A 21686-nucleotide genomic window follows, 5' to 3' on the forward strand; every position below is an offset into this window, starting at 1 on the left:
ATGTCTGATCTCAAGACTCAGAGATTAGCTCGGTTGGCTGGTGGAGATAGTAATTTCCATTATCAGTCTAATGGTCTTCTGTGTTTGTCTAATCGAGTTGTAGTACCAGAAGATGATACTTTGAGGGAGGAGATCTTATCTCATGCTCATCGAAGCAAGCTGAGTATTCATCCAGGAAGTAATAAGATGTATAAAGACTTGAGGACACGATTTTGGTGGAAAGGGATGAAGCGCAGTGTTTATCAGTTTGTTTCCAAGTGTCTTGTTTGTCAGCAGGTTAAGGCAGAGCACCGTCGACCTGGAGGATTATTGTTGAATCTACCTATTCCTGAATGGAAGTGGGAGCATATCACGATGGATTTCATTACTCACTTGCCATTATCGTCGAGGAATAGTGATGCTATTTGGGTAGTGGTGGATCGACTCACTAAGTCTGCTCATTTTCTGCCATATAATCGTGATTTCACTTTCGATCGTATGGCTCGATTGTACATTCAAGAGATTGTACGTTTGCATGGGGTGCCAGTCAGTATTGTCAGTGACAGAGATCCTCATTTTACCTCACGGTTTTGGGGTAGTTTCCAGTCAGCTTTGGGTACTACACTGAGTCTGAGTACTGCTTATCATCCGGAGACTGACGGTCAGTCAGAGAGGACTATCCGTACGCTTGAGGATATGTTGCGAGCCTGTGTTATGGATTTCGGACCCGCTTGGCAGGATCATTTGCCTTTGATTGAGTTCGCGTACAACAACAGCTACCATCGTAGTATTGGTATGGCACCATTTGAGGCGTTGTATGGGCGACGTTGTCGTACTCCATTATTCTGGGACGAAGTTGGTGAACGACATGTTGAGGGACCGGAGTTAGTCCAGCAGGCTATTGATAAAGTTGCAGTAATCAAGAAGCGGATTAAGATTGCCCAGGATCGACAGGCTAGTTATGCGAACACCAAGCGGCGACCTCTTTATTTTCAGCCAGGTGAGAAAGTGTTTCTCCGAGTTTCACCTTTTCGCAGGATTTTGAGATTTGGTCTCAAGGGTAAGCTGTCTCCGAGATTTATTGGTCCATTTGAAATATTGGAAAGTGTGGGAGATTTGGCTTACAGACTTGCATTGCCGCCGTACCTATCCAGTATTCATGATGCGTTTCACGTATCTTTGTTGAGACGATACATAGCAGATGAGTCGCACATCTTGCATCCCTCTGAATTTCAACTAAATTTGGATTTGTCTTACGTGGAACGACCAGTGCGGATTCTCGATCGCAAAGACAAGGTGTTGTGGAATAAGATCATTCCTCTTGTCTTAGATCAGTGGCAGCGCAGAGGCACTGAAGAAGCCACTTGGGAGCTAGAGAGTCGTATGCGTTCGGAGCATCCAGAGCTCTTTTGAGTTGTATTGTAGTTGTACTATGGATGTATGTGTGTGTTTTCTGTTGTAATCCAAATATCAGTTGTGTTCAACAACAATTGAGATATAATAACGATGTTGGTGTTTCGTTTTGTTCATATTATAAACCTGATTTCGAGGACGAAATCTTTTTAAGGGGGGGAGAATGTAGTAGCCCGAATTCCAAATTGGGTAATTAACGGATTAATGGTAATTAAGAAGGTTTAATGTGTAATTTTGACTGTGGTCATGTTCGGACGGACCGAAGATGGTTCGGAAGCACCGAAGAGTTCGGACGATCCGAAGTGGGTTCGGTGGATCCGATCATGAGGTGTCAAGAGTTGATCGACACGTCAGTTTACATGCATGTTCGGATGATCCGAAGTGTACGTTCGGTGGATCCGATCATGAGGTGTCAAGAGCTGATGGACACGTAGGAGTTCGGACGTTCCGAAGAGGGTTCGGTGGATCCGAACATAGCCTATAAATAGTGCTCGGATTTCCTCATTTTGCATTGCCAAATCTTGAAGTTGAGTCTCATAGTTGAGAGGGTTGAAAGGTTTCTAGGGTTAGTTGTTGGTCGAGCGATAGCCAAGAGCTGCCAGGATTGGTAGCGTAGCGACGCCTGAGTTACGAGGCAATCGACATCAAAGGGCTGTCGACGGACGAAGGTAAACCCTAAATCTTTGGTAGTACTAGGGAGTACTGGTTTTGCTAGTCGAGCATGGTAGTATTGTTCATTGGGTATGGTTTTGATGCGTAGGCTTGGACTAGACCTGTTTGTCTGGTTTTTTCCAGTGGATTAGGATTGCAGTGATAGAGGTACGAAAGTACTATCCGAGATATCCTGGTTGAGTATACATTCATATATGTGTTGCATGATTATGTGGTGCATTGATATATATCATATAATGCATGCTATTATGTCACGCTTTATGATGCATGTTGCATTTCATGTTGAGCCGTATCTCCTTTGAGATAGCCTTTACTGTTGAGCTGTATCTCTTTCGAGATAAGCTATATCTTGTGGGGCCGCTCAGCCCTGTCTTGTCTTGTGGACGCATGGACACCGAGAGTACACAGTGGCCGACGGGTCGGGAGGGCTTCGGTGATCCGGGACATTTTAGGTCCACGTCCGTTCTTGTAGTGGATGCAGTGACCCAGAGGAGTACCGCGCGGCACTATCCACTTGGCGCCTCTAGACTGAGCATTTTGAGATCCTTTGTGAATCCTGTTTCTTGACTACCCTGGTATCATATCATAGCATGTGCATTTTCATATAGGCTTGTATACTCATGCTTTTGTACTGGGCGTTCTTATCGCTCACGTCCTCGGTTTTTGGTTTATCTTGGACACCCCATTCCCACGGGGCAGGCCTCAGGTTGGATGGCTCAGGACGAGCAGGAGGAGGACAGTGAGTAGCTGGTTGGTTTAGTTTCAGTACTATTCTATTCGATATGGTTGTACCAAATATATTTTGAGTTGTTCTGATTTCGATTGGGTTGTATAACTATTGTCGTTGGCCATATTTCCGCTGTTATCTCTGATTATTGTTAATTAAGTTAATTGCATGCTTAGTTCTTGATTAGTAGGTGATTCTGGAACGGGTCACTACATTATATGTGAACTCAACAAGAGGCAATTTGAAATCCCAGCTACCAGGATAATCGATAGTACAAGCTCTGAGCATATCCTCTAGAATCTGAATAACTCTCATTGATTGACCGTCGCTCTGGGGTGATAAGCTGTACTGAAAGCTAACCGTGAACCCATAGCTCTGTGCAAACTCTTCCAAACTCTGAAGTAAATCTAGGGTCACGATCAGACACAATCGACACAGGAACACCATGAAGTCTAACAATCTCTGCTACGTACTCCTCGGCATACTGGTTCATGGAGTACGTCGTCTTGACTGGAAGAAAGTGCGCTGACTTGGTCAACCGATCAACGATAACCCAAATGGAATTAAAACCTTTCTGCGTCCTGGGAAGACCAGTCACGAAGTCCATCGTATATGCTCCCATTTCCATTGAGGAATCGGGAATGATAACAATGTCCCAGCAGGTCTCTGGTGCTCGATCTTCACCTGCTGACAAGTTAGGCACTGAGAAATAAACATGGCAATATCTTTCTTCATACCTGGCCACCAATAAATTCTACGAAGATCCTGATACATCTTAGTGTTGCCTGGATGTATCGAATATGGCGCGGTATGAGCCTCAGTCAAAATGTCTCGCCGAATATCATCACCAACAGGAACACAAATACGGCCTCTGAAAGTCACCAAACCATCTCCATTCAATCCAAACTCCGAATTACCTCTCTCCTCTGCTCTAGCTCTCATCTCAGACAACTGAACATCACTGGCCTGCTCTCTACGGATCCTGTCCGTTAAAGTAGCCCGAATAACCAACCCTGAAAAGCGAGCAATGGTCCCCGGAACCACTAAAGCTATCTCCTCTCTCTGCAAGTCTAACAACAACGGCTGCTGAATCATCGAACTCAAAGAAGAACTCGACTTACGGCTCAAAGCATCCGCTACAACATTCGCTTTCCCTGGGTGGTAACTGATCGTCACATCATAATCTTTGACAAGCTCTAACCACCTCCTTTGTCGCATATTGAGCTCTTTCTGAGAGAACAAATACTTCAAACTCTTGTGGTCCGTGAAGATTTCACACTTTTTGCCATATAAATAATGTCTCCAAATCTTCAAGGCGAAAACAACAGCTTCCAGGTCCAAATAATGCGTAGGATAATTCTTCTCATATTCCTTCAACTGGCGAGAAGCATAGGCTATAACCTTTCCACGCTGCATCAGCACTGCACCAAGACCCTTCTTCGATGCATCGGTAAAAACAACAAAGTCCTCGGAACCACTGGGCAATGCAAGAACAGGAGCTGTCGTCAACTTATCCTTCAACTCTTGAAATCCACTCTGGCAATCATTGGACCACTCGAACTTCACAGTTTTCCTCGTCAGATTGGTTAACAGCAGGGCAATCTTGGAAAAATCTGAAATGAAACGACGATAATAACACGCCAAGCCAAGGAAACTGCGTACCTCTGATACAGTGGTAGGGATAGGCCATTTCTGAATCGTCTCGATCTTGGCTGGATCAACAGCTATACCATCCTTCGAAACAACATGGCCTAAAAAAAAATCTACTCCAACCAGAACTCACACTTCTTCAACTTAGCATACAACCTCTTCTCTCTCAGCAACTGAAGAACAACTCTGAGATGCTCTGCATGAAGCTCTCTGGTCTTGGAATAGATCAAGATGTCGTCGATGAAAACAATGACAAAGCTATCCAAATACGGCTTGAACACCCGGTTCATCAGATCCATGAAGACCGAAGGAGCATTGGTCAGGCCAAAAGACATCACAAGAAATTCATAATGACCGTGCCTGGTCCGGAACGCCGTCTTAGAAATATCAGACTCCCTAACCTTCAACTGATAATAGCCAGATCGCAGATCAATCTTCAAAAACACTATAGCCCCTTGCAGCTGATCGAACAAATCATCTATCCGTGGCAACGGATACTTATTCTTGGTAGTCACTTTGTTGAGCTCTCTGTAATCAATACACAGCCGCAAAGACCCATCTTTCTTCTTGACGAAAAGAACCGGAGCTCCCCAAGGCGAAGAACTCGGCCGAATGAAACCTTTATCTAAAAGACCTGCAAATGCGTCTTCAACTCCTTCATCTCTGTAGGAGCCATTCTATACGGAGCCTTGGAAATAGGAACCGTACCTGGAACTAGATCAATCACAAACTCCACATCTCTGTCCGGCGGTAAACCCGGAACATCATCCTCAAACACATCAGAGAACTCTCTCACCACATCAATAACATCAATATTCAATTTCACAATCTTATCCACATCCACAATAGAAGCCAAGAACCCATCACATCCTCTAAACAACAACTTCTTAGCCTCAAGACACGAAATAAAAGGAAGGACCAGCGAAGTACCTGCACTGGCGAGCATACCTTCCCTATTGCCATCATCTGCAAATGACACCGTCTTAGCAACGCAATCAATCACTGCACGATAGGTCGAAAGCCAATCCATGCCAAGAATAATATCAAATGCAACCATTGGGATAACAGTCAGATCAGCATAAACCACTCGCTCATCAATTTGAACAGAGCACGCATACACAATAGATGTCGGGCACAACACATCTCCCGAAGGAAAAACAACATTGAACTGGAGGGGAAGAACAGAAGGAACTATACCCAAAGATCTCAAAAACAATTCAGACATAAAAGAACGAGTAGCACCTGTATCAATCAATGTCGTAGCTACTCTGCTTGAAATTAAAATAGTGCTAGAGATCACAAAAGAATCATGGTTTATACCTTCCTTCGTCATGGTAAAGATGCGACCCTGAACCTTCTCTTTACTTGCTCCTCTTGGACAGTCTTTGGCAATGTGGCCTGCAGTGCCACAACGATAACAAGTATGAGTGCCAAATCTGCACTCTCCCCGATGATGATGACTGCACTTGGGACACAAAGGCTTCTCGGGATCAAAAGGAACTGCCGGTGGTTTAGGACTCGGCTCTATCTTGCCTTTCCCTTGAAACGATCCTTGCCTCGCTAACTCGAACTCTGACCCCTCTGAGCAATGGCCTGCTGTCTAGCCTGTCTCTCCCTGGCAATGTCTTTCTCGTCTTGCTCAGCCAACAACGCCTTAGACACAATCTCCTTGAATGTCACAGCCTTCGACACGTTGATATCTCTTCTGATTTCCGCTCTAACGCCTCGAATGAAATGAGCACCTTTGTCTTTGTCGTTGGAAGCAATATACGGGGCAAACAGACAACCCTCCTCGAACTTGAGAATGTACTCATCAACATTCATGCCTCCCTGACGAAGTTCCAAGAACGTAGTCACCTTCCTAGCTCGAAGTGCATCTGGGAAGTACTTATCATAGAAAAGATCGGTGAACTCTTGCCACTTCAAAGCCGGTAGATCAACACTAACCTTAGTAGCATTCCACCAAATACGTGCAGCTTTGACTAACATGAACACTGCACAACTGATTCTGTCCTTGTCCTCGTAGTTGAGATGATCAAAGATAGCCTCGAGTGCCTTGATCCACTCTACGGCCACTAACGGATCAGTGCTACCTGCAAATTCTGGCGGATCCATCCTCTTGAAAGCAGTAAAGATGCCATCGGTACCAACTGCTTGAGCTACTTGGCCTCTCACTTGACCTCTGCCCTGACCTGCACCTTGCATACGGAGCAACTGCTAGATCTGCTCACTATGGACCTTGGCTTGCTCTTTCAACAACTTGCCGAACTCATCGACAACTCTAGAGGAAGAACTATCCTCAACCTCTACGGCTTTCCTCTTAGGAGGCATACTCTACAATGTACTCAAAAAAAATAAATCAATAGATAACAATGAATAGATGTAGAGGAAGACATACCCGGACAGTTGAAAGTAGACGAAGTCATATGCATTGGTCCGAAGAACGGTGCTCTGATACCACTAAATGTGACACCTCGACCCGTAATAAATAAAATACAGCGGAATTTAAAATTTTTACTTGAAGAGAGGAAGGATTCAAAATACATTTCCATAAAATCTTTGCATCAAAAGAAAATACATGATAATTCAAATGATATAACAAAAATACAAAATATCATTCCTATGATCATGCCCAAAATGCCATCAAAATAACTCCTTCCTTCCTTCTCTATATGCATATGACTCCGGCCCACAATCAATGTCCTGGTCCGTCGCTCTGATCTGCATCACATGAATAAACTGAAATGAGTATAAAACTCAGCAAGTGGAACTCTTACATAGCAATAGACATAGCATACTCTGAAAATCATAGCTTTAAAAACGTAAATACCATCAACTCTGAAATGTGGATAATAAAGCATAGCATAACAATAAGATGATATTTCTCTTTTCTCTGTATTGGATTGACATCTATATAGTATCTCTGTCTCTGTACCTATATCCCATCGATATAAATCGACAACTCTGAGGGATATAAGCCTATGGTAGTTGATCAACTAATTGCATGCAATCTCTGACTATGTATCTATCAATCCATAAATCAATTTGAATTCTCTCTTTAGCATTTCAACAAACACTTTGCAAACTCTTTTCTCTTGTATTCTCTTTTCAATAATTGAGACATAAAATGCCTCCAATATACATAACAAGTGTATCAATACATAAACATGAATCGAATGAAGGGAATAACACATTAAAACCATTGAAAAACAATACATATAGTATCATGTGAGCACAAGGAATGAAATTCCACTTACAACCACTTGAAACCTTGATTCTATACTCTTGGTAGCAATCCTACACAATAGCCCATAAATAACACCATCAATAACCCAATAACCAAAAGCCCATGTCAATTAATCCATAAAATCAACAAAATCAACAAACCCATATCATCTCTCACCCCAAAACCAAGAATAATCATACCAAAAGCTTACCTTAGCTTCCTAGAACCAAGAAGAACTTAGATCTCAACAAAACAATCCTCCAAGATCCAAGAATGAAAGGTAGGAAATCAAAGAAAATGAGGAAACCCTAGCTCCAAGGAGAGAAATATCGAAAAAGAGGGGAAAGAAGTGAGGGAAATGAAGCCAACTCATCCAATATATCACTTAAAATCTCGAAACACGCTTTTGCTGTGCGCGACCGTGGGTGCGCTCCAATCCTTACCGCGGGTGCGCTAAGCTCACGGCCTCCCAACCAAAAATCTGGAATTGACGACCGTGGGTGCGGTCCTTAACTTACCGCGGGTGCGGTACACTTAACACCGCGGGTGCGGTGAAGCTACGGGAAAAACCATCATAATGCGATACTAGACCGCGGGTGCAGTCCTTACACTGAGCGCGGGTGCGGTCTGGTCACGGCCAAGACAAATTCTTATGCAACTAAAATCGAATCGCAACGCTGATACAAAACAACCACCATCAATGAACATCAACAAGGCCACCAAACAATATTAACCAACAATACTATAACCCATAAACACAACTCTTAATATCTAAATCAAATAACCCAATAACATACGAAACTTAAACCGTACCGTACACCGGGTTAGGCTATTACACACTATCTCACACACTCACTCACGCCTACACACACACTCCATTTCCTTCCCATTCCATTTTATTCTCTTAAAAGAAAACCTAAGCTTCATAGAGAAAACATGTGGGGACCCGGACGCTAATCATTTTCTTAATCATCTTTGGGATTTATTTATCAATTAAGATAAACAGGGTCTAAAAATTTTTCTTTTTAAAATGTAAATGCGGAACGTAATGGAATTTAACTAATATGCATCTCAGTATAAAAGTACAATAATTATTCAAACTAGTCTAAGGTTCAACTACTAAATTTCAAGTATTAAACCAAGTCTACAATAAGTCCGGAATCACCACTCTAAACTCGTCTTCTCTCATCATCTTTTTCACCCCGATCTTGTCCCACCTGTTGTCATGCACACATACAAAACAAGACAACAGCCGGATACTCCGGTGAGAATAAATCCCAGTATAAAACATGGTAGGCATGCATATACACAATATAAATCATAAAGCATACTATCATGCATAAAATCAATAACAATAGGTTCCATAATCTATGAAACCAAATCAAAATAAGCATGCAGTAACAATGGGTTCCATATCTCTGAAACCAAAACAAAATAAGCATGCAACTCAATTCAATTCATATCTCGACTCGACTCGACTCTAATTCTAGGGATCCCGGTGTGAATAAGACGTCAATGTCTGTCACTTACTGATGCGATCCCGCCTACGAGATCTTTGATTTTTCCCGATCTTTGTAACAAGTAATTGATAGGTGTGATAATCGCTTCTAGATCACGCGGTCTAGCAACAACTAATCAACGATAGGAACAATCACGTTCAAGAGAACCTCCAAAGAACCCGTCCTTGGCAACCCTCGTGAAAATCGATCGACAAACGCCACAAAAGATATATCTTTTGATAAGTTTGATTTGATACGACGCAAAATTTATAACCAAACTTAAGCTTGTTTTTGAGAGAATTCTCAAAGTAAAGTTTTTATAAACTCAATCAATAATGAACAAAAGTTGTTTACAATGATAAATTTTCGAGTATATATTGTTCACAAATCTCAAAGATATCAGATCTAGTTACCAAAATAATTAAAACACTAAAATAGGAAATTAAAATATTTCTCGAAAATGACTCGCGCTCGGGCGCCGAATTCTACCGCTCGGGCACGGGGTCTTCTGGACAGTTCGCGCTCGGGCGGTAATGTTTAACCGCTCGTGCGCGAGGCACGTGCTCGAGCGCGACGTTTTACCGCCCTAGCGCGGAGCTCTCGGGTCAGAAGTCTTGTTCTGGCTTCCTCTTCATAATCTAGCACTCAAATAACATTGAAATATCTTCCAACTTCATTGCTATGCATGCCGAATTCTTCTAAGCTTCGAATCGCAAGATTTAGCAAGTCATGCCCGGCCAGATTCATATCATACTCCCCTTCTTCAAAAAGATTTGTCCTCAAATCTTGGCTATCTACGCAAAAACGAAGCAAGTTAATAATAACAAGATATATATTATCACCATGCTTACCTTGAAACTCATGTTTGTAGGTGCTACAGTTTGTTCGCTCCATCTGCACTGGAAACCATAACATTCTCGTTGTCTTTGTTAGAGTAGATGCCCTACAAGCCAACGGTTGGCTAGGAAATTATTGACTCAAGTGAAATAAACAATCTTTATTTTAATATAATTTAACTTTTAATGGTCTTGTTATACTTTATTTGTATACCCATGCAATCCGCATAGATAAAGTCCTTGATTATGCTTTAATACAAATGAATCGTAATTCGATGTTGAAACTCATTTGTAAACACTGCATATTCTAAATTCGTTCCTAGTCGATTCAGCCGCCTAAAACATGGATAAAGGTCGCTTGAGCTCGAGACTAGTATCTGTGATGTTGTGTACTGCGTTTCTTGGTAAGGGCATGGAGATGTCCAAACATGCAGATGGGTAGTCATATGATGATTATACCGAACAACCCTCCCTCGGACTTTCCAAGTGGTTATCATTCATCGAGAGGATAAGTCCGTGGTTATGATTGTACACCATTAGTCCTTACGACCCGGGACAACACTGAGGCTCTATATGCTAGGGTTGTGCTTTGACTCGTTTACCGACTCCAGGAGAGTCATCAGGTGGCGAGGTTGGGTACAGTTGCGACACATATAGGAGCCAGTGCATTGTAGTCGGGGATTCACCGCTCACCTACGGGTGTGGATATCCTGTGTGATCTAATGAAATAATAGTGCATGGAATCTCTGGCCAGAGTATGAGATGTACGTTAGAGAAGGAGTTCTCAAATAGTACACGCGATGCCACTATTATAGTTATCACATAGTTATCGAATTAATATGCAACCCTCGATGAACCAATGGTTGCAGATTCGATCGGGATATATGAGATGAAGGGACCGTACTGTACGCTAATCATAATCTACTGGTTCTTGCAGGCACTATCAGTGATACCTAGGAGATCATGGGGCGATGCTACTAGACGCTCTTACCATGATCCGATGGGTGCTATCAGAAATGAGTTGTAGTGACCCGTTCCAGAATCACCTACTAATCACGAACTAAGCATGCAATTAACTTAATTAATAATAATCAGAGATAACAGCGGAAATATGGCCAACGACAATAGTTATACAACCCAATCGAAATCAGAACAACTCAAAATATATTCGGTACAACCATATCGAATAGAATAGTACTGAAAACTAAACCAACCAGCTACTCACTGTCCTCCTCCTGCTCTTCCTGAGCCATCCAACCTGAGGCCTGCCCCGTGGGAATGGGGTGTCCAAGATAAACAAAACCGAGGACGTGAGCGATAAGAACGCCCAGTACAAAAGCATGAGTATACAAGCCTATATGAAATGCACATGCTATGATATGATACCAGGGTAGTCAAGAAATAGGAGTCACAAAGGATCTCAAAATGCTCAGTCTAGAGGCGCCAAGTGGATAGTGCCGCGCGGTACTCCTCTGGGTCACTGCATCCACTACAAGAACAGACGTGGACCTAAAATGTCCCGGATCACCGAAGCCCTCCCGACCCGTCGGCCACTGTGTACTCTCGGTGTCCATGCGTCCACAAGACAAGACAGGGCTGAGCGGCCCCACAAGATATAGCTTATCTCGAAAGAGATACAGCTCAACGGTAAAGGCTATCTCGAAGGAGATACGGCTCAACATGAAATGAAACATGCATCATAAAGCGTGACATAATAGCATGCATCATATGACATATAACAATGCAGCAAATAATCATGCAACACATATATGACTGTATACTCAACCAGGATATCTCGGATAGTACTTTCGTACCTCTATCACTGCAATCCTAACAATCAGTCCTAGACTCACGCCTGCGTCCGCAGTCAGCCCACTGATGTCGCTAGCTTCCAACTAGAGCACAGCTCCACTACAATACCAGCAGCTCCCCGCTAGTGCCCGAACCTCGGAAAAAGACTAGAAACCTAAAAGAAACGACTGAAACTCTCTGAAATGCTCTGAAATGGCGAGTCACAAATGAAGCCTCGCGCCTCTATTTATAGCCAATGTTCGGACGCTCCGAACCACTTCGTACGATCCGATCCAGTACACTTCGGACGGTCCGAACCTGATCGGACGATCCGAACCTTGCATGACTTCCACGAGTACAGCCACCTGTCTCGGACGATCCGAACCCCGATCGGACGATCCGAACTTTACCACGTGTCCAGAACCCTTCCACGTCTTCCAGCCACCTGTCTCGGACGGTCCGAACCACCTTCGGACGCTCCGAACCCGCTTCGGACGATCCGAACCCGGTTCGGTCCTTCCGATCCTACCGAAAATATAATTAATCCAATAATTAACTCAAATTAGGAATCGGGTTACTACATGAGTTCTGACATTTTTGATCAAGGTGTTGATGAAAAGAATGGGGCTAACTAGGGTAAGCCCGAATAAAGGATTATGTCCTGAATCACAAAGAGTTGTGAACCCACGGCTAGCTGTATCCCTGAACCATTGAGGGTCACACAAGTACTGGTTTACTTGTTCCCGTTGAGATAATAAATTCAATGAGTTGAATTTATAAGAAATAAGTTTGATATGATCAATCGATAAGCTTATAAATAAAGTTTATAAAAGCTTATAGAAATTTTGAGAGCATGACTGCTAAAGACAGTCAAAGTAGTACACCCGCCTTATTTAGACATTGGTGATCTCGAAATTAAAATGTGCATCATAATAACAAACAAGTTGGAAATTGTCACATCGATGATATTAGATCGTCGATCGAGATTATGATGAGATTAATATAATGGGAGCATGGATCATGTGCTTATAAGAGTATAAGCCTATCATGCTAATTTATTAAAGTTCAAATGAGCTTTAATAATTGAATTATATTTTAATTGAGTTAAAATATAGCCCATTAAGTTTTTTATAATATATGGTATTGATTTATGCAATATGAAAATATTCATGATACCATAATTTGAAAAACTTGCACACAAAGAAAATAATATTGCATGATTATGAGTGTGCTAATTTTGAGAGTCTAAGATTTATTGAAATCTAATTACTTAATTAATGTGATTAATTAAGGAATTGACCATTGGTTGAAATAATAAAATATTTATTGCCTTGGTTTAGATAAATATAAGGACCGTATCTCTAGAAAATGGAAAAGTCTCCAAAATTTTATCAACCGAGATTTGCTATGATAAGATATGCATTTAGAATCCTTAATTAACTTGATTAGTGAGACTAATTAAGAAAATAAGAGATTAGAAATAAAGATAAGAATTTGATTCTTATTTTATGTGCAGAGCCATCCGAAAGTTTGGTGCCTCACAAAAATATTCTTTCGGCTCTTCCAATGGTTGAAGCGCTCCTCTCGAAAATTATTTCTTGTTGCAAGAAATTGATTTCTTCTTCATGTTCTATCTCTACGAAAAGATCTTCTATACTTTCTAGTGCAAGTTAGAAGAGGAACAAATATTTCAGTCGTGGACCTGATTAGAAGAAAGGAGTCTTTGAAGAACGTACGTGGGATTTACAACAAGAGCTATCTCCGCTAACCCCGGAATAGTTGGAGTCTAGTGATCTAATCACCAAAGGTATAATAATTCTAACACCCTATGAATGTTTGATTAAAATCATACGAGCGTCCAAACAGTCTTGAATGTCAAGATCTAAAATTTTTAAAACTTCCGCTGCGTTTGGGCGTGTAGAAAACTCGGATCCAACAGTGGTATCAGAGCCAGGTTTTCTGAATCGTATGGTTTTAAATCATATTGAATAATTTATTCTAACCACACAAGAAAATTTTCAGAAAATTGATTAACCATTAAAAATTTTATTTTTTCCAGAAATTAAAAAAAAAAAATTTAAAATCTGCCCGGAATTGTTCCGGGCAGTCCGTGCGCGCAGGCGCCAGACGCTTGCGCGCAGCGCGCTAACGCAGGCGCCCGGCGCCTGCGCGCCCCGCACTAGCGCAGGCACCGGCCGCCTGCGCGCGCCTGTGCGCGTTCTGCGCGCATAGGGCGCTGCCGCTGCCCGAAACGTTCGGGCAGCGGGAGGGCAGTGGTTGGGCGGCTGCTCGGGAGCGTCTCGGGAAGCGCGCTGAATAATGGGCTTGAATTGTTTGGGCCTAGGGTGAGATTTTCTGATTTTTCAAACTTTTGGGTAAAATTGATATTTTTGAAAATTGGTTCCATTTTTATTTTGGAAAATTAATTTTTGAAAAATTACTAATTTTCTTGAAAAATAAATAATTAGAATATGATTTTAATTATTTATGGTAAAAATGGGTTTTTACAAGAAATCAATTATTATTGATTTAATTGGAAATTAAATAAAGGAGTTTATTTAATTTATTAAATTCTTTAATAATTGTGGTGGTTAGTGATAAAATTATTAGATATATGATTTATCAATTAATTAAATTGTTTAATTAAATTGATGTTAATATTCGATATTAAATGCATGAAGGATGATCGAGAGCCTTGACCAATGTGTTAGGTGTATGTTAGGATATTTTACTGTTTTATTCGTTTTATTAATATTTGATATTATTAAAGCGGGCCTGGTTTATGGCCCGTTCCCATCCCCATGAGATGTATCCCTTATGTGCCATGGCTATTTAAATGTAATTATTAGAAATAGTGGGAGATCAAGACTGGATGATGGTGGGCTCGATGAACAAGATGAAGACATGTAAAATATTGGAAGCTTTTGTAATAAGTTGCATTTGCATCCCTGCATTCACCTAGGTTTTGGACCTGGATCCATGTTTGGCTCACATGGATCTAATAGTGTTGGCAATCGATCATCCTTATTTATTGTTGAATGTCATATTTGAAAGCGGACCGGTTACGGAGGCCGGAAACGCAACGGAAGCGAAAAATATGAATTTTACTTTTAAAATTTCGGCCCCCATTAGGTTTAGGTGTAAATATTTGCAAAAACAAACATTCATAGGATGTTTAGAAATTTACCTATCAATCTTTTAAAAGATTGATTGTGGCACCAACTTTGTTGTGAACAACAAAGCTCTTGAAATGGATGACAAGTCTACAAGCTTCCTCCTCCTTTGCTTCAAAATAAGGCCCACCACCAACTAGGTAAATCCCCTCTTGATTTGCACTAGAAAATCAAGAGGATTTTTCAATGAGAAGACTTTTATTCTCCAACACTTGAAGAACAAAAGAGAGAAGAAAAATTGAGAGAAAAAGACAAGAAAATTTCGGCCAAGTGAAGTGGAATGAGGGAGAGAGGATGAGTCTTGGGGTTGCAAAAAGTTAGATACAAAAGTTGCATGCCTTTGCAATTTTTTAATCAAAAGTATTCAAGACTCTTCACCTCCCAAGCATGCAAACCCTAGCATGTCTCACATATATTATATGGTTTTTAACACATTAAAAACCATGGACTAAATTTTAATTATCTCAAACACATTTGAGATTAATTAAATACTACTTGAATTTATTCAAGTCCCACTAGTTAAATAATTATTTTAATTGAGCTCTACTAGGCTCAATATTATTTAATTAATTCAACACTTGAATTAATTTAATTATTTAGACTCTACTAGGTCCACTAGTGTTTAATTAATTCAACACTTGAATTAATTTAATTTAGTCCTCAATAATGTTTATGAAAATCACAATTTTCAACTACATTATTTACTTGGCCAAATTTTAATCTTAGGAACACTTCCATAAATTAAAATTTATATTTCTCTCATAGAAGTCATACTTCTATTTTTTTTCTTTACGCTTATAAACACATTTATAAGCCGTTCAACACATTGAACCATTTTCTCCTTTATAGAAGTCATACTTCTAATTTTCCTTATACTTATAAACTCCTTTATAAGCCGTTCAACACATTGAACTTTTTTACTTCTCATCGGGATTTACAAAGCTAGTACTTGTGTGGCCCTCAATGGTTCATTGATACAACTAGCCGTGGGTTCACATCTCCATGTGATTCGGACTAAACATGTCCTTATTCGAGCATACCCCAATTGCTCCATTCTTACTTATCAACTCCTTGATAGTAAGAACGTCAGAACTCAAGTCTGATAGTACCCAACCAATCACGTTAAACGCCTAGCAGCATCGCTTACGTGATTCCCTAGGTATCACATGATAGTGCCTGCAAGAACCATTCAATTATGGTTAGCGTACAGTACGGTCCCTTCAACTCATATATCCCGACCGATTCGACAACTATTGGTCTATCGAGAGTTGTCAATGAATCGATACTATGTGTCATGTTGTGGTTGCATCGATGGTGTAATCTATGAAACCCCTTTCATAATTACCACCATACTCTGATCAGAGATTTCAACCCACATATACATGAAAAACACATAGGATATCCATACCCGTAGGTAAGCGGTGAATCCCCGACTACAATGCATCGACTCCTATATGTTTCGCCGTAACACCCAACCTTGCCACCTAATGACCCCATAAGAGTCGGTAAACAAGTCAAAGTGAAACGCTAGCACATAGAGTCTCAATGTTGTCCCGGGTCATAAGGACTAATTCTGTACAACCATAAACCAGGACTTTTCCACTCGATAAGTGAGAACCACTTGGAAAGTCCTTTTATGGAGGGTTGTTCAGTGCACTCTACAAGGAGCACCTATCTGCATGTTCGGACATCACAATGTCCCCTACCAATGAAACATGGTACTCACATCGCAGATACTAGTCTCTAACTCGAGCGGCCTTTATCCTTCTTAGTGGCGGCTGAATCGACTAGGAACGGTTTAGAATATACAGTATTCCAAATATGAGTTTCATGATACTCATCATATGAGCATCTCATATTCTTTCTACTATTTGTATATTCAAGGGCTTTATCTATGCAACTAGCATGGGTATACAGATAAAGATGTGCCATAATAATAATTTCAAATATTATTAAAATAAAGATTGCTTATACATAGAGTTTCATTGTGAACACTCGGCCAACACTTGGCTCGACGGGCACCTACTCTAACAATCTCCCACTTGCACTAGAGCCAACTACCCATATGATTTAAACCCATTGATTCGCGATGCTTGTCGAATAATGGTCTAGGTAAAGGCTTAGCTAGTGGATCAACAACATAATCTGCGGAGCCGACTTTGTCAATAGACACTACTCTTCTTTTTACAATCTCTCCGAGGATGTGGTACTTTCTCAATACGCGTTTGGACTTCTGATGAGACCTTGGCTCCTTTGCTTGAGCTAAAGCTCCCGTGTTGTCACACAACACCGGGACAGGAGCAACTCCAATAGGAATGATGCCCAACTCTTGGACGAAATTCCTTATCCAAACAGTCTCTCTTGCTGCATCTGATGCAGCAACGTATTCGGCCTCTGTGCTGGAATCCGTAATATTGTCTTGCTTGGAACTCTTCCAAGAGACAGCAGCACCGTTGAGCATGAATACAAAATAGAGGTTGACTTCGAGTTATCGATATCGCTTTGGAAGCTAGAGTCGGTATAGCCTTCCAATCTCAGTTCTCTACCCCATAGACCAAGAACAACTTATTGGTCCTTCTCAACTGCTTGATGATGTCTTTCACAGCTTTTAGGTGTGGAAGACCAGGGTTCGATTGATATCCTTTCACTACACATAGTGCAAACGCCACGTCAGGACGTGTAGATATCATCCCATACATGATATTACCAATTTCCGAAGCATACGGAATGCGTGTCATCGCCACTATCTCTGCATCTGTCTTGGGAGACAGACTTGGATAGGGACACGCCATGACACACTGGTAGATGTCCTCTCATGGACTCATCCATCGAGAACTGCTTCACGATGGTATCAATGTATGTGGACTGGGTGAGACCAAGCCATCTTTTCGATCTATCTCAATAGATCTGTATCCCAATACAAAAGATGCTTCACCCAAGTCCTTCATCGAGAACTTACTCGCTAACCATATCTTTGTTGATTGCAACATTCCTACATCATTCCCAATGAGTAGAATGTCATCAACATATAACACCAGGAATGTCACAACACTCCCACTGACCTTCTTATACACATAGGGTCCCTCATGATTCTTAGTAATTCAAACTATTTGATTGTACTGTCGAATCTGAGGTTCCAACTCCTAGATGCCTGCTTTAGATCATAAATAGATCTCTGAAGTTTGCATACCATATGCTCACTTCCGATAGATGTAAACCCTTCAGGTTAAGACATGTAAATAACTTTCTTAAAATCCCATTTAAGAAAGTTTGTCTTGACATCCATCTGCCATATCTCATAGTCATACTATGCAGCTATGGCTAATAAAATCCTTATGGACTTGAACATTGCGATTGGGAAAAGGTTTCCTCAAAGTCAACTCCTTGTCTTTGAGTACATCCTTTTGCCACCAATCGCGCCTTGAAGGTCAACACCTTCCCATCCTCCCCAAGTCCCTGCGGGAACAGTTCCCACAGGTGGATCCACAAGATCCTACACTTGGTTCGAATGTATGGAATTCAACTCAGATTCCATTTCTTCAAGTCACTTGGATGAATTGGCATCAGATAACGCTTCCTTGAAGGTCCATGGATCACATCCATGGTTAGGCTCATCATGGCCTTCTTCAAGAAGCTGACCATACCTCATAGGTGGTCTCGAGACTTTCTCGTATCTGCTAGGAGCTTGTATTTCCTCTCTTGGCTCATCGGGTGTGGGTTCTATAATTGTGGGTTTCTCTCGAACCTCTTCGAGTTCTATCATCTGCCCTTTTCTATCCAATAGAAAATCCCTTTCCAAAAAGGTTGCATTCTTAGAAACAAACACTTTTGTTTCTTGGGGATGATAGAAATGATATCCAACTTAATTCCTTGGATATCCCACAAAGTAACATAAGATGGATCAACAATCCAATTTATCTCCCACTTACCTGCTTCACATAAGCAGGGCTCCTCATATTCTAAGATAAGAATATTTGGGAGGCTTACCCATCCATATCTCATATGGTTTATGCCTTTGAATGGACATTTAGTAGAATATCTTTTATTTTAAGTTATAGAGATTGTTTTCAAGTTCTCAAGTACCAATTAAACATTCATTCTTGTAAATGTTGCAAACACCTTTGCTAAATAAACAAGAATATCCATTTTTATCATAATAGAAATGGAAACAATGTTTTACAAAATTAGGTACAAACAAAACATCTCATAAAATTAACTTAAACTATTGTTCAACAATAAGTAAACATCCTCAACAGCCTTGGCAGCAACTCTTGCTCCATTGCCCATCCTCAAGAAGGTCACACCTTCCTTAAGCGTCCTACTTCTTCCCATCACCTGTAACCCATTACAGAGATGTGTGTCACAACCGGTATCTAATACCCAAGAAGTAGAGTTAATTGAAATGTTTACTTAAATTTAGAACATACCGTTTCCAGAACACTTCTGGGCCAGATATTCCTTGCAGTTACGCCTCCAATGTCCAGGCTTCTTGCAGTGATGACAAACATCACCAGTCTTGTCAGCCTTAACTGGTCTGGCTGCCTCAACAGGATTCGGAGATTGCCTCAACAAGGGCACGTTCTTCTTGGGACTTTGGAAAGAACTCTTCTTTCCCTTCCCATGTGGATCAATCTTCGTACCAGATGAAGAACCCACATAAAGAACCGACTTCTCTTTCTTGATGGTGGATTCAAACGTAACAAGCATGTTCACCAACTCCTCAAGGGTCGGTTCCATCTTGTTCATGTTGAAATTCACCACAAAAGGATCAAATGAGCTAGGCAGGGATAACAGCAACACATCAGTGGTCAACTCCGAAGGCAAGATCAGATCCATGCCAACGAGCTTGTCCACGAGCCCGATCACCTTTAGGCCATGCTCATGGACCGAGGCCCCATCTCGCATGCGCAAAGTGATCAGCTCCTTGACGGTTGCATGCCTAAGAAGACGCGTTTGCTCTCCAAAGAGCTCCTTGAGGTGCAAATGAATGTCAGCAGCATTCTTTGCACCCTCAAAACGCCTCTGCAGCTCATCATTCATAGAAGTCAGCATATAACACCTGGCTATCAAGTCATGGTCACACCATTCCTTGTAAGCCTGCAATTCCTCAGGATTGCAGTCAGTCGGAGCCTCAACAGGGGGCGACTGAGTCAGTGTATATGTTACCCTTTCCGAATTTAAGACTATTTTTAAATTTCTTAGCCAAGTGAGGTAATTAGGTCCAGTTAATATGTGTTTGTCGAGTATTATAGATATCGAATTGCGCATCGAAGACATTGACGATTTGTACTGAAAAGTAAAAACAGATAAATGTTGATGACTATTTTAAATATTTAGTAAGATATGAAGTTTGGACTTTTACTTCATAAATATTTGCTCCCACTGTTTTGACATCTTTCACTACCCTCTAGTGAAAACGGGAAACTCCTTTCCTCAGTAGGTACGTAAGGTCCAATTAGCGAATTGTGATCCCGAATAATATCAGCCAATCACAATTCCTAAAAGGTAGTTTCCAATTGCATCACAATGCAACCCTCTACGTAAACTTTTGTCTCACGTTTGATTAGGACCCAATAATATGACGTCGTTCATCTTCACGTGTCAAGCCTAACCCATCGATGTTGAACCTTAATGGACGGTCGCCATGAGTTCCCTCAATAATATGAGCCGAAATCATGGGAGTTCCACGTAGTTCACATCACCATGTCAATGGATGTCACAGCTTTCCGGCACCCAGGGCCCCCTCAATAATATGAGCTGAGCCCCGAGTACGGGTAGCGTTCATCATGCATCCATTGTCGATGGAAGACAAGGAAATTATAAACAAATTTATAATTCCCCTTTTCGGACTTGATATTAATTTTGAATCTTATTCAAAATGAGGGTTTTTAATTTTGAAAGGTCTCATCATTAATTTTATTTTAAAAGCTCGCCATGTTTGATCGTATGTTTGCCGGATTCATGCAACTTTGTTATTATCATAATAATAACGCACATACTCATTATTTATAACATATCATGCATATATTATAAATAGAAAACAGTACAAGGATGATCAATTGCCCCAATACTAATGGCCCGTGTGAGCCAAACACGGGCCTAGGTCCAATCCTAGGGTAAATGCACGGGATGCAATGCAACTAAATTATTACATTAGCATCCAATATTACATGTCTTCGATCTTCATAATCACCAAGGCCACCATCTTCCAATCTTGATCTTCCACTATTCTAATATTTACAATTAAATATCCATGGCACATAGGGATACATCTCATGGGGTGGGAACGGGCCATAAACCAAGCCCACTTTAAATTGATAATTATTACAATCATACAACACAAATATCCTAGCATACACCTAGCAAATTGGGCTTGGGCTTTTGATCATCCTTCATGCATAATATCACATATCATACACCATCAATTAATTATCACTATAATTAATTGATCCAATATTATATATCTTGATCCAATCACTAACCGCCACAATTATAAATTAAATTAACAAAGTATACAAACACCTTTGTCTACTTTCAAATTAATTTATTTATAATCGAATTTCTTGTAAATCACAATTTACTATAAATAATTAAAGTCCAACTTCAATTATTTATTTTATGAGAAAATATGTGCAACAATTGTAAATTTAAACTTAAGGGCCCAAAAACCATTTTACACCTAAAATATTTTTGGCCCATTTAAATTTCACAAATCATGTT

This window comes from Primulina eburnea, chromosome 13, assembly GCF_022965805.1.
Source record: "Primulina eburnea isolate SZY01 chromosome 13, ASM2296580v1, whole genome shotgun sequence".
Lineage (NCBI taxonomy): Eukaryota > Viridiplantae > Streptophyta > Magnoliopsida > Lamiales > Gesneriaceae > Primulina > Primulina eburnea.